The 14,283-nt window shown below is 35.8% G+C and overlaps 1 protein-coding gene and 1 long non-coding RNA gene across 6 annotated transcripts in view; both read right to left on the reverse strand.

Annotated features, from left to right (window-relative positions):
* Window positions 1–14,283, reverse strand: part of LOC125252132 (protein NLRC3-like) — a 236,639-nt gene that overhangs the window by 71,547 nt on the left and 150,809 nt on the right. The window lies entirely within an intron of this gene.
* LOC125252134 lies at window positions 1,603–3,864 on the reverse strand. Its single transcript, XR_007181161.1, has 2 exons — window positions 2,712–3,864; window positions 1,603–2,089 (listed from the first exon to the last, which is right to left on the reverse strand). It is a non-coding gene; the product is annotated as an uncharacterized LOC125252134 (long non-coding RNA).

A 14,283-nucleotide genomic window follows, 5' to 3' on the forward strand; every position in this document is an offset into this window, starting at 1 on the left:
TTGACCTCAAAATAAGACCTGAAATCGTCACACAGAGCAACAGAAGGGGTATGAAAGTTGTTAACAGGAGGATTCAATGCAGAGTTTATAACAGAAAAAAAGTATTTTTGGAGTGTGATGATGTTTCTCTATGAGATTCGAAAAACACACATTTTTGGCCCTCTTTACTGATTTCTGATTTCTTATTAAACAGTCCTTAAAAATGTCATAAGACACTTGAAGTTTATTCTTTTTCCAAAATCTTTCCGCTTTTCTACATTCTTTCCTCAAAGAGCGGATATCTTGATTGATCCAGGGCTCAGATTTGGGTTTAAGCTTAAAAAGTGATAGAGTCTAATATCTCAGTCCAGGCATTGCTTAAAGTAGAAAGATGTTCTTCAGCGTCAAGGACAGACAAGTAAGGCTCAGTCGCGAGTGTAGAACAGGATTCCTTATAACATCTAGTGAAGTCCTCAGTGAAGGAGGGGGTATAAACCCGGGCTCTTCGTAAGTCTTTTCCGATTTTGAGAGGAACTGAAGGAGAGTCCAGTTTAAAAACAATGGGAAAATGATCAGAGATTAATATTTCTTCCTGTTTCAGTGTAAATTACATCAACACATTGAATAATGCTGCGCCTTTCACTTCAGTTGGTCTTTAAAGTCGACATGAAAGGGAAGTTGCACTTTTTTCTTCCCTATAGTGCCGTATAGAAACTGCTTCTCAAACAAGAACAAATGTAGGGCGGGGCTTGATTGTGTCTGTGGGGAATTGATTGGATGGTTGTGGTTTGCTATTGGTGGATCTCATGTGAGTGACAGGTTGCCCCGCCCTCGACATCAGAGAAGTGACTTTTATTCTGATTCAAGATGACCAGGATCATGAATTTAACACAATCACAGATAAATCATTCATAATAAACACTGCAATATTCCATTTTGATTTCATGGTGACCAACTTCAGTGTTTTACTGTAACTGGACAAACATGCAGATGTGTCTCTCTGGTCTTTGAAACACTCAGCATCAGCGTGTGATCGTCTCGCCTGTCTGTCTCTCTGTTAATCTGCCGTGTGTCTGTCAGCAGTTTGCAGATGCAGACAGACGGATTGGACTTAAATCCCCCAGTATGACACAGATGGACAAACCACACAGACCTTGGAGAAGGTGAACACAAACACACACACACACACACACACACACACACACACACACACACACACACAATTGTGTGTCTGTGGAAGCAGAGATGATGGTCAGATGATGCTGCAGGTGATGATGAGTGTGTGTGTGTGTGTGTGTGTGTGTGTGTGAGTCTCAGGCCCGACCAGCGGTTCTGCAGTGAGTCTGTGTGTGAGTCCATTAGGAAGCGAGGGGGAGGGGTTTACAGACCACGCCCACAAACATGCTCTAGTGATAAACAAACAGAGCAAGATGAATCGCACTTTGGTAATTGTGGTTTTGATGCTCATCTTTCGTCTGGGACAGCCCAAAATCATACAGTGTGTATCAGGCATTAGATAGAATAAATGTTTTTGTAGGAGACTTTGAGCTTTGTAACTTTGCAGATCTTATACATGCACAAACAGCTACATAACAGACTAAAGAAAGAGAAAACATGAAAACGCATCATATGACCCCTTTAATACATTAATACAAATGTAATACAACTATTATTAAAAACATGATGTATACACTCAAGCTTCCTTTATTTGTTTTCTTAAAGTGAGCTTGAACTGTTTTTTTCCTCCATAATCAATAAAAATTAATCTTTCATTAGTCTTTGTCTCCCTCTGCTGGTACAACACAAACACAAACATATTCAGGCTCTATATTTTCTCTGTAATAAAACCCTGAGTTTATACTGTGCCTTTATACACATAAAATGGTTAATCTCTGAATGAGAAACTGTAATTTGCTGCTCTGAAATAAAAGGTGTTTCTCTGCCGCCTCATCATGTCTGTCAGAGGATCACTGAAATCTGAATGAAGTCTTAATTTATAACAGTGAAGTCACTGTATCTTCAGTCTCTGATTCTGTTGACTGTGAGTCTCTGTAGTGGATCCTTATTCACCATCAGATGATCATCAGAAGATCAGACTGTCATCTGATACCTAAAATAAAACACACAAATAGTCACATATGCAGTATGAGACATTACATCTGACACATCTTTTCATGAGAAAACTGAGCACTGACTAGATAATCTATATTAATTCATTCTCAAACATGATAATATTGCTTCAGTCTGATGCTCAAAGTCACTTTACAAAATCAAAAGGTCATGAAAGGTCACTTTCACACAACGGACAGCTGATCCAGTACCAGCAGAAATGATCATTACACTCCACTACAGATTTAATATTGTTAATAACAAACAACCCAAATCTCAGATTATCACACACAGAGACAGTTAAAGGAGAAAAGATGAAAATAACATTAATATTATTTATACAATCAGTCACAACAATATGAGCAGAATTAAACTCATATTAAACAGTTTAAAGTTCAGAGACCTACAGAAACTGAAACTGAATTTAAGTCTCATTATCTGATGATCTCAGACTAAATGTTCCCACACACACACACACACACACACACACACACACACACACACACACACACACACGGTGTTACTGAACCTGGTGCAATTTCCATTTATGTCTAGTGAGTAAAACAGACATTTGAATTTCAAATGAAAATATGATGATGAAAATTGTTAAAAACTATTCTTACTCTAGTTTCTCCAGTTTATAATGTGGATCATCCTTCAGATCCTTCAGCAGCTTCACTCCTGACTGTGTTAGATTATTAAATGACAGATCCAGTTCTCTCAGGTGTGAGGGGTTTGATCTCAGAGCTGAAGCCAGAGCAGCACAACCTTCATCTGTGACACCACAATCCCACAACCTGTAGAGAACAATGACACACTCTTCACTCTCTCAGATCAACAGAGACTTCATTATTTAAAAAAGCACAGATCACCATGTTTAATGTGAGATTTACCATGTTATTTGTGTGTGTTTGTCTGAAAGGGAAAGCTTATATAAAAACAAATATAACAAATAATTTATATCACATTAAATAACATGTAAAGATGATCACAGAAAAGAGATGGATGTGACGGTCATTAATGATTCTTGTTCTTCATGTATCAAAGTCCTGACTAGTGTTGTCACGATACTGGAATTTATAACTTCCATACGAAACCTTGAAAAGTCTCAATATTCAATACCATTTTTCCGAAAACACTGTATATACTGTCATATTTTTATCCATATATTAAAAGTCTAGTCAATCAAAAACTCTTCTGAAGAGATCACTTTATATAATAAAGCTTTTAAGATTTTTTCATACATAAACGTTGATCAATTATTACAATTATCTCACAAATATTTGTAACTCAATGTATTAGTTTTTGGGGTGATTTTGTAGCAATATCTTACACACACAGCACAAGGAAGCTTGATTTCAAATGGTAAAGTGAATTAAAACAGACAAGAATATAGTAATGAAATAAGAACAAATGAACAATAGCACAGATAAATACAATAGAATAAAGATGGAAATGAAATGGACTGCTTTATTTTTTCAGGTGGGTCTAACAGCAGTATTCAGGTCAGAAACTGACAACACTAGATTGAGTGTGTTTAAAGTAAAGAGTGTTAAATGTTGATCGTATCTCCTTACTGAGGAGCAGCTCATGTGTTCAATCATTTACAGATCAATCACTCCATCACCTCAACTCAACAAACACTTGAACACAGAAACATATGATTTCTACACTCTTTCTAAGTCCGTTTCGTCTGATGCCTATTTGTACGAAACCTGACACCTGACGCCGTTTTTCCTGAGACCTGAAGCCTTTCAGTCTGAGGCGCGATGCCGTTTTGTCCGATGACTGAAGCCTGTTCTTGTATGACTGAGGTGTGAGGAAGTCCTAAAATGTACACCGTACATCATGACAAACAGGACATTTGGACAGCATTTCTCATGGAAAAGTGGATAAGTATTCATACACAGCGCAGATCATAATCAGAGAGCGTGTTTTTAAATAAAGTTTGTTGGTGACGTTGATCCGCGACCATGGTGTGCTGTAGTCCGTTTATAGCCTACTGTTAGCTTCTTATATCTGACCACTTTATTTAGGCTTCAGAATGTATAAATGTTGTGTTAACTTGTAAAGATTATCTTGATAGACAAAACGTGTAAGTGTCATAACCCTTTGTTAAACACAGAGCTTATTTTCTGCGATTTTCCAAAAGTCTATGGGAAAAATGCATTGGCTTTCGATCGAGGGAACCCGTGCGCCGCTAACTTCCGGGTTGGCCTACAAAAACACGTCATCCCTGAGGTACTCTATTGACCCTTCGATTTCACAGCGAGACGAGATCTCACAGAGACTCACGAGATCAAACGAGACTTGAGGAAAACAAATGGAGGACAATCGACGTTGTCAGCTGACTCTTCTGCCACACGCTGTTTTAATGAATGTAATTAGGACTTTCATGATTCCTCGTTTAAATTTGAGTACTCGATTTAAAAAATCCTCAATAGACATTTTTCACATTTCTGTTTCTCAGTAGCGGAAGTCGTCATAGTTGGGTAAACTTTTATAGCGATGAATGAGAAACTACATTAAATATATTTTGTGTTTCTATTTGAGCAAATATCAAAAGAAAAACTCCATAATAGTGTTTTTACAACCTTCAAAAAGAGGGAAAAAATAGAGAGCGATTGATAACGGCAGTCAGAAGAGAGAAAGATGTCATTTTTACCGTCACTCCCATAGAAACACCCTCACAGCAGCGTTAAATAGTTTTTTGTAATTTGATGCAAATGTAATATAATACTAAATATTTTTTATAAATACACAAAAAAAAATTAAAAATGAAAATATAAAAAAAACTTTTGCAGGATTTACAGTATTAATGAGCGTTAAACGCGTCATCACAGTCTGTGGAAAGGATCAACAGAGCTTCATCACAGCGGGATTGATTACCGGAAGAGCTCGTCGAAGCAGTGAATCGATTCTTCCGGTTATGTATATTTTCAATGGGCTGTTATCACCAATAAACGCCTCTTAAAATGAGCATCCGCAGGATGATTTCAAACTCCGGACATTTTCAGAGAGAGAAGAGCTATTCTTATGATTAATGTGTTCAGAATAAACAGAACTTGTAGTTTTAATCAACATAAGCCGATCTGAGAAAGCCGAGGCTCGTAAACATGCGTGATTATTTCAGCAGTTTTTATGTCAGTGTGCTCGTCTAAACCAATAGTGACGCGACGCTGCAGTGTGAGAGACCTGGGGCCGTATTCACAAGACATTTTATCTCACCACTAAGAGTTCTCCTAAACTGCAGTAAATGTTCTTAGTTAAGAGTTTCTCTTAAAACCTGTTCACAAAGCTGCTGAGACAATCTTTTAAGGAATAGACAGAAGTCTTAAGGTAAGAGGAAGGGCGGGGTTGACCTCGTTGCTATGGATGATGTCAACACACTTACTAACTATGACCACAGTGATTGGCTGATGGGAGGAGTCTCTGTCAGCGATTTAATCATAGAAATATTGTGGAATGAGATATCATGTTTCCATATTGAAATAAAGATTTTAAAATGTAGGCTAAGTGTCAATAATTAAACTAGTATATGTTCAGTTAATTGTCCGCCTCTTACATGTCTGTGTCTCGAGAGAATGCAGAATTCAAGTGACAAATGATGCTTTATAAACAAAGATACAAAAATACACTTATCATATATATATATATTTACTCTATTCGATCATTTGTAAATGTGAACTTGTGAAAACTGCCACAGGTAATAGTACATTATTTATTTATTTATTAAAGATTTATTCTTGGCATCTCATTGTAGATTCAAATCTATAAATCAAACTATGTATTGCATTTCTGAAGGAAAGGTTCAGCACCCAAGGCTCTATCGCTGTCGTCTCATGGTGTTCAGTGTCTTTAGGACTGTTTGTGATTTGGTTTTAGTGACTCAGGAGTCCTCTTGACTACTCCTATCGTTTCACAGATTTAGGAGCTTTTAGCCTTAAGATGTTTTGTGAATACGACCCCTGATGAAGAAGATCAGAATCAATATATTTATTCATTTGTAATAAATATTTTAGTCATTATTCTGTGTCATTTTTCATTGAAAATCATTTCACTGTATGTAATTCACACATTCATGCCAAAATTCTTAATCAATATTCAAAGTATTCACACTGTCAAACCGTTACTGTTTACGATTGATTAAATGTTTAACATCATTAAATTTCTCTAAGGCAGTTACCGCACATTCATTCATCTATTTTAAAACTGCTCTTACGAAAATTAACCATGGTTTTACTACAAATAAAACTAAAAAACATGGTTATTATAGTTAAACCATGGTAACCACAAATTAACCATGGTCCTTCTAACCATATTTTAACCATGGTATTTTGTAGTAAAACGGTGGTAATACAAATGGTAATCAATCCGTGAAAAAACATGGTTACTACACTTTTACTATAATAAAACCATGGTTAATTTTCATGAAGGGTGTTTATCAGTCAAATTCACTTATAAATGTAAATTCAACAGGTAAGAAATATGATCAGTAAGAGAAAAACACAGTTAATGAGAAGACGAGCACTGGACTGCGACAGGTTAGATGGGAAATAAATGTGTTTGGAAGGAAAGATTTCAGCAAGTTGAAGATATGAGATGAAAACACTCTCAGTTTGGAAATGCATCTACTAAATGAACGTACTCCAGCGTCCACAATATTACAGTTTAATATGCAGACGTTTCTCAGTTTACGACACAGAGAAACGTTGCTAAATAATTATTCATTATCAGGGTTCCCACTCTTTTTCAGAGATAATTTTCCAGGACTTTTCCAGGAAATTTCAAATGTAATTACGACCGGAATAAAATACAAGGATAACAGATTCACGGCCTAAAGTAATATTCCTCTTTCCAGAAGTCTTAAAAAACTTTATAGTTTGTTTAAATTTTGTTTTTATTATTATTGGCAGTATTCAGTTGTACTTTAATGTCTTTTCCTTTTTGTAAAGCACACTTTCTATATTAATCTTAAATTGTTATAATGTATCCATATATTAATAAACGATTAAATAAAATAATATAAACAATCATTAGTAATAATATAGTGTATTAATATAATATCAACAAGATATCACAATTTAAATAATGCTATGAGTTTAATGTTGTAAAATAAATACAATTTTGAATAGTAAAAAATGAAAGATATTTAAAGTTAAGCTAACACCGCCAGTAGATGACTTAATAAGTGAGTCATTGGAGTCAATCTTTCAATCGTTCAAAAAGCTCATTCATTTACAAACTAAGCTAATGACGGTCTTTATGAATGGGTCACTAAATCACATTCAAACGATTCGTTCAACATTGTAGATTCATTCTGAAACACTTCTGTGAGCTGCTAAGAAACGTTCTGCGTTGGTTTTGTTTGGAACTATTTTTGTTGGTGAAACAGACAATATTTCCTCCCTTTATATTAACTTATTTAGTGAACTTGCAGAAAATCACAATCACATTAGCCTCCACCTCGTGTTCACAACACCAGTCTGTGCTGCGCGAGGAGTGAATGAATCGCTGAATGTGTGATTCACGGTGCATCGCGTCAGCGTCTCAGTATGACATCCTATATCGCTCAGAACTAAATAAAACTAAAAACGTACGTAAAAGAATTACTATGAAAAACAACTTGTCATGGACATGCAAGAATTTTCAACATTTCTAAAACAAAATAAAAAGAATACATATCAATTTGCTCTCCTTTCTTGGACCAATGCTGCCATCCATGCTGTAGTTTGCTGTGCCCTTCCATATACTGTATCTAAATAATTAGTTTGCAAGAACAAATATTATCAAGGGTAACAAGGTACCTACATTCACTGAAAACATTTGAGCACTTAACTCCTAACTCCTGCAACCATCAACACAAGACACCGTCAGTACGTCACAGAATACTTCTGTCACGTGTCAAAACTCAGCGGTTCAGAACAAATCTCAGCTTTCTGCTACTAACGTTAATCGTCTCGGAGCAACTGGAAACTGTTTTTCTTCATTGAACAAGATTTTATTTATTTATTTATTTATTTTTTCAGTACAACCAGATTTTTCCAGGACATTTTTCATGTTTTTCCTAATTTTCCATGTGTTTTTCAGGACTGGAAAATTGGTCATTATTTTTCCAGGATTCCCAGGTTTTCCAGGACGCGTGGGAACCCTGTGTTCCAATATCCACGTAAAACAGCATCCTTCACATGCACAAAAATGTGTGTGGTTGGGCGCTGATTTACAGCGGATCATTTCATTTGGGCAGTGTAACTTATGTTTGGCTGACTGCATTTTAGTTTGATGATGAATGGCTGAAATGTCAAGTTAGAAACGACAGAACTGATGTGTGTGTGCGCGAGGCGCCTGCGCAATCACTTGGATTTAATAAAGATATTATAAAAACAAATACAATGTGTTAAAGGTGCCCTCGAATTAAAAATTGAATTTATCTTGGCATAGTTAAATAACAAGAGTTCAGTACATGGAAATGACATACAGTGAGTCTCAAACACCATTGTTTCCTCCTTCTTATATAAATCTCATTTGTTTAAAAGATCTCCGAAGAACAGGCGAATCTCAACATAACACATCTGTTACGTAACAGTCGGGGTGTACGCCCCAATATTTGCATATGCCAGCCGATGTTCCCAACATTATGAAAGGCATTAGACAAGGGCAGCCAGTATTAATGTCTGGATGTGCACAACCAAATCATCAGACTAGGTAAGCAAGCAAGAACAATAGCGAAAAATGGCAGATGGAGCAATAATAACTGACATGATCCATGATAACATGATATTTGTAAACTGTCTATCTAAATGTTTCGTTAGCATGTTGCTAATGTACTGTTAAATGTGGTTAAAGTTACCATCGTTTCTTACTGTATTCACGGAGACAAGAGAGCCGTCGCTATTTTCATTTTTAAACACTTGCAGTCTGTATAATGCATAAACACAACTCCATTCTGTATAAATCTCTCCAACAGTGTAGCATTACCCGTTAGCCACGGAGCACTATCAAACTCATTCAAAATCAGAAGTAAACAATATAACAGTATACAATACTCACATAAAAAAAAAAAAAATCAATATCACGTTTGCAATTGTGCTCATATTTGTGAAAACAGACCTCTTTCTTGTGATATTGCTTATATCATATGTTATAATATAAATATCAAGATGTTATACAAGTACTTTTTTGCAATTACATCTTGAATTTTGTGGGCATTTTCATTAATTTTGGTGACAATTTTGCCACAATCCCTTGTTGATTTCTGACCCAGAACAACAGTAACAAATTATATTAAATTAAAAATAAGTTACTGATTGCATTTGAAGCACTAAGTTTTACATCCAATCAAATTAATGATGTTAACAAAGAAATCAGACAATGCAACAGCAATTTAGTGATATCCCCGCAGGTGTGGTCTTGAAATAAAATCCTGAGTCCTTTTAGTCTGAGACCAAGACAAGACCGAGACCTTCAAAAACTGGTTTTAAGATCGGTCTCGAGTACTACAACACTAGCTGCATGTAAGTTCACGCTAACTCAAACAAATTGATAGTAGACTGCTCACGTCCATATTGATAAATGCCAAGTTTTGCGTGGAAACGGCCGTATGCACCGTTTTCTGTCGTACGTCTGTTTCATAAATGAGGCCCAATGTGTGCCATTTCATCAGATTTGTAAGGTAATCATTTATTAATCTACACCAACACAGGAGAATACATCAATGTCTTTGAGATATGTGAACTGCTGATCACTATTTCAAAATAAAAGTTTAATCTCTGAGTTGCGTTTGCATGTTTTGATGTCCACATATTCTTGTTCAAGAAATTACAGTGGCTGTAGCATTTCTGTCATAAAGAAGTTGCCAAATATTAAACATTAAGTTAACATTTAAAATAATGTCGTTTGGCCAATATTAAATAGAGATTTGATCTGATGTAAAGTGGGACAACAACAATTATCAGGCTGTTGGCGCCCTCTGCAGGCATTTGTTATAATACATAATATAATTGTTTATACGATGTATATGATATTATGTATTTTAAAAGTGTTTTATTTCAGACCATATGATTACTTGCTTCTGATCTAGATATTATTGCCCCATTGTTATTATATTTGTATTTTAAATCATGTTAAAGACCATTGTTTGCTTAGGTCTATTTTTATTATCACAAAAAATATCCAATTATTTGATTAATTGTGAAAATAATCGACCGATTACTTGATCATCAAAATAATCATTAGTGACAGCCCTAAATGTAATAACAGTTTAATTCCCCTATTCCATTTTGTTACTTTATGAATAAATGAAATTATAAAATTCAGTGACTCAGTTTCATGTGAGAGTCACATATGATCTTACCACAGTGTCTCCAGTTTACAGTGAGGATTCTCCAGTACAGCAGAGACTATCTTCACTCCCGAGTCTCCTAGATTATTCCCAGACAGATACAGTTCTCTCAGGTGTGAGGGGTTTGATCTCAGAGCTGAAGCCAGAGCAGCACAACCTTCATCTGTGACACCACACTTACCCAACCTGTAGAGAACAATGACACACTCTTCACTCTCTCAGATCAACAGAGACTTCATTATCACAGAGAAACCAATAACATAAACTCAAATCACCATGTTAGATGATCTTGATCTGTGTCACAGAGCACAAAACATTATCATAACACACCTGCAGTCAAATTCAAGCAGGAATAATACATATTTTTAAATGTATGATCATAATTTGTGCAATATCTCTTTTTTAAACAATTAAATATGTCAGTGAGTTTTACTGTTACTCTAAGAGATTATATAAAAACTGATATAACAAATTAAAACTGAATATCACATAAAAATCTAGAAAAACTCTAACAGGAGAGGTTAATGTAATGAACATTAAAGAGTCATCAAACCCTCTCTTTCAGCTCAAGTCTACCTCACAATCATCTTAAATGTGTGTGATCAGAGAGAGATAAAAAGAGCAGGAAATCTGGCCACGCCCCCAAAACTTATTTTTAAATATATATTTTATCACATTAAAAGATATATCTTATATTGTAATAATACATACTATTGTCCTGCAGCATTTAATAATCATGATAATAATTAACATATTATATAATATAATAAAAGTATTAATATAATTGCTATTATTAAAGTACCTGCCAAAAGTCTGGAAACAATTATTAATTATTTTGAAATACAGTTGTGGCCAGAATTATTAGCCCCCTTCATAAATATGATCAAAGATGACTCTAAAAATAAATCTGCATTGTTTATCCCTTTGATCTTTAATTTATAAAATTAGCAAAAGTCTAACCTTTCATTGAAGGAAAATAATTGAAAGTGGGGGGGAAATAACATTATGAAATAAATGTTTTTCTCCAAAACACGTTGCCCACAATTATTAGCACCCTTTTATTCAATACTTTTTGCAACCTCCTTTTGCCAAGATAACAGCTCTGAGTCTTCTTCTATAATGCCTGATGAGTTTGGAGAACACCCGAGAAGAGATCAGAGATCATTCCTTCATGCAGAATCTCTCCAGATCCTTCAGATTCCAGCTCCATTTTGGTGCTTCTTCTCTTCAGTTCACTCCACTCTTTATCTTTAGGGTTCAGGTCAGGGGACTGGGATATAAGCTTAGCTATGACTGTAGTTGTGTTAGTTTCATTCTAAACAATAAAATTCGATTATAAACGGTATCTCCCCTTTTATTTTTTTCCCACCTGACAAGTTTGGTTTCTTTGTAAAGCTCTCTTTATGCCTTATTCGACAATGTATGTCACATTACTGTAAAATGCATTGTTCTATTTTAATGATACTTTGAAGAAAAGGCACTCCGATCTGACACTTCATAAACCATGCAAATGAGTTTGCCCGCTAAAATTGCACCCTTATCATTGGCTGACATCCCCAAGGAGGCATTCTGGTTTGTTGTCCTTAAAACACAACGACACGCGTCTCTTCGTTGCACAAGTTTTCCTTTTGTCAAGCCTTCATCCTCCATCACCTAGGAGACGGACTCTCTCTTCTTTATTTTCCGGTTATCTTACTCTTAAGTTAAAACCTTGTTTGAAAATCCCGCTGGAGAAGGACCAATTGCCAAACCAAGCGCGCTGAAACTCTACAGAAAGGCAGTAACTACAGCACCTGAACTTATGCAAGTAACAACTTCTTAAGCTTTGTGTAAACTGAGTTTCCTTGCTGGCTCTCAAAGGTTTTAACTGTAATTTGCCATTCCTTTGATCACCTCTGTTTTTTTAACTTTACTTTCGTTTTCCATATATGTGTAGTATGTGTGTATATTTAGCCGTATAACCTTTTGTATTAATAGTCTCATATATTAAATGCATTATATTCACGCTCGATTGTTCTGCTGCTCATTCACAAAACCAAGTCACTTCTACGTTGATTCTGCAGCACTGCTTTACGCTTTAATGCTATAATAGGAAGTTATTCTCGTGGCCAGAGAATAATGTTCTTTTATAATAGTCTATGAGGAAACCCATAGTTTGCTGGACAAACTAGGATAGTTTTTCTAAACATTAAACTAGAACTAATCATATATGTAATTAATTATAATCCGTTGTAATTAATTCACAATATATGTGCATAATTTCCTCTTTGGTCGATCTATATTATAATAGATCATAACGCGTTATGATTTATTATACATATATTTCACCCATGATTTGAGCTAATTGATTAAATACCAGTGATGCGCGGGTCAATGTATAAACAACCCGCACCCGACCGACGTTTTCAACTAACCCGCCCGCAACTCGGACCGCAAAAAAAAGGAAAATATTGTACCCGACCCGTTTCCTGACCCGCATTTTTTTAAAAGTAGTAAATGCTCATTGTAGCGTCATTGGGCCATAGACGTAAGAACCCCCCATCAGCCTCCCTGGCCAATAATATCCATTAATCCAGCCTGTGGAGGAGAGAAATGTTTCAGGACCTGACGTGGTGCCCTCAGAGGTGCAGCGGCGAGAGCAGGCAGTTCTTGAGGCGGCCCATCATTTTCCATTTCAGCTGTCTAGATGCATATTATTGATGAATGCGATGTTTATGTTTCGACCCTGCTTGAAGAATTAATCAGCAGGTCAAATGAGAGAAGGCCCACTTTTGGAAAAGTGTGAAAGCCCTTAGGAGCGCAAACTGTTCTTTTTCTGAATGTTGTATGATATAGCCTAGTGTTATTTAATAAAGGCTTGATTTATTCATTTATTTCGTTTCATTTTCTTAACAATTAAGATGCTGCGTGTGTTTATCCAGTCTAATCGAAGTGTGCGTCTCTCCCCCGACTTTCCCAACAAAAATCCCACCCCCTCTCAGAAAATACATAAATTACTGAGCTATATGCGTTTAAAAGTAGGCTAAAATGGTACAATTTCATTGCACAGTTCAACGTGTTGGGAAATCGGGCATTTTGTCTCGCGTCAGCATTTACTCAAAAGTTAATAACGCTCAACATTCAAAAGGTAAATAAGGATTTCTCACTTGTATTAGTAGGCTTAGGCTATTTCGCCACGTGAATGCCCAATTGAAGCTCTCACAAGCACAAAATGCAGGGATAGAATTTGTTAATAAAGTATTTATTAACGCATTTTAGACGAACAAAAACAGGTAGGCTAAGCCAAAGACTGAGGCTACAATATCCATAAATAAATATTCACAAATACCCATGAAAGTAAAACTGAAACCTTTAGTAAGTAAAACTGAAAATTACAAAAGTTTAATTGGCATCTTTATTTCAAACGACCCGACCGACCGCGACCCGAATATCATTAAAAATATCTTTGGATGACTCGTAACCGCGGGTGACCGCGGGTGACCGCAGGCACCCGCTCATTTTGGATCAACCCGTGCATCACTGTTAAATACCTGTAATTTGCTACAATTACACTACCAATTTCCTATGCAAATTGCAAGGGGTCCTGAAAAACAGACACCTGCCTAGTCAGGTGATCCAGTACAACCCTCTCAAAACACTTCATAATGTGTGAAGTTAAAGCAATAGGCCTCAGATTAGTCAAGTCAAATTTATTTATATAGCGCTTTTACAATTGGTAATTGTTTCAAAGCAGCTTTACATATTAGAAGCACAGAAAAAAGGGAAGTGGTTAAAAATAAGCTGTACAAACAAGCGTGGTAATATGTAACATATACAAGATGGTGCTACATTAAGCCAATGTCGGCTGACTCCCA

Source organism: Megalobrama amblycephala, linkage group LG18 (assembly GCF_018812025.1).
Source record: "Megalobrama amblycephala isolate DHTTF-2021 linkage group LG18, ASM1881202v1, whole genome shotgun sequence".
Classification (NCBI taxonomy): Eukaryota; Metazoa; Chordata; class Actinopteri; order Cypriniformes; family Xenocyprididae; genus Megalobrama; species Megalobrama amblycephala.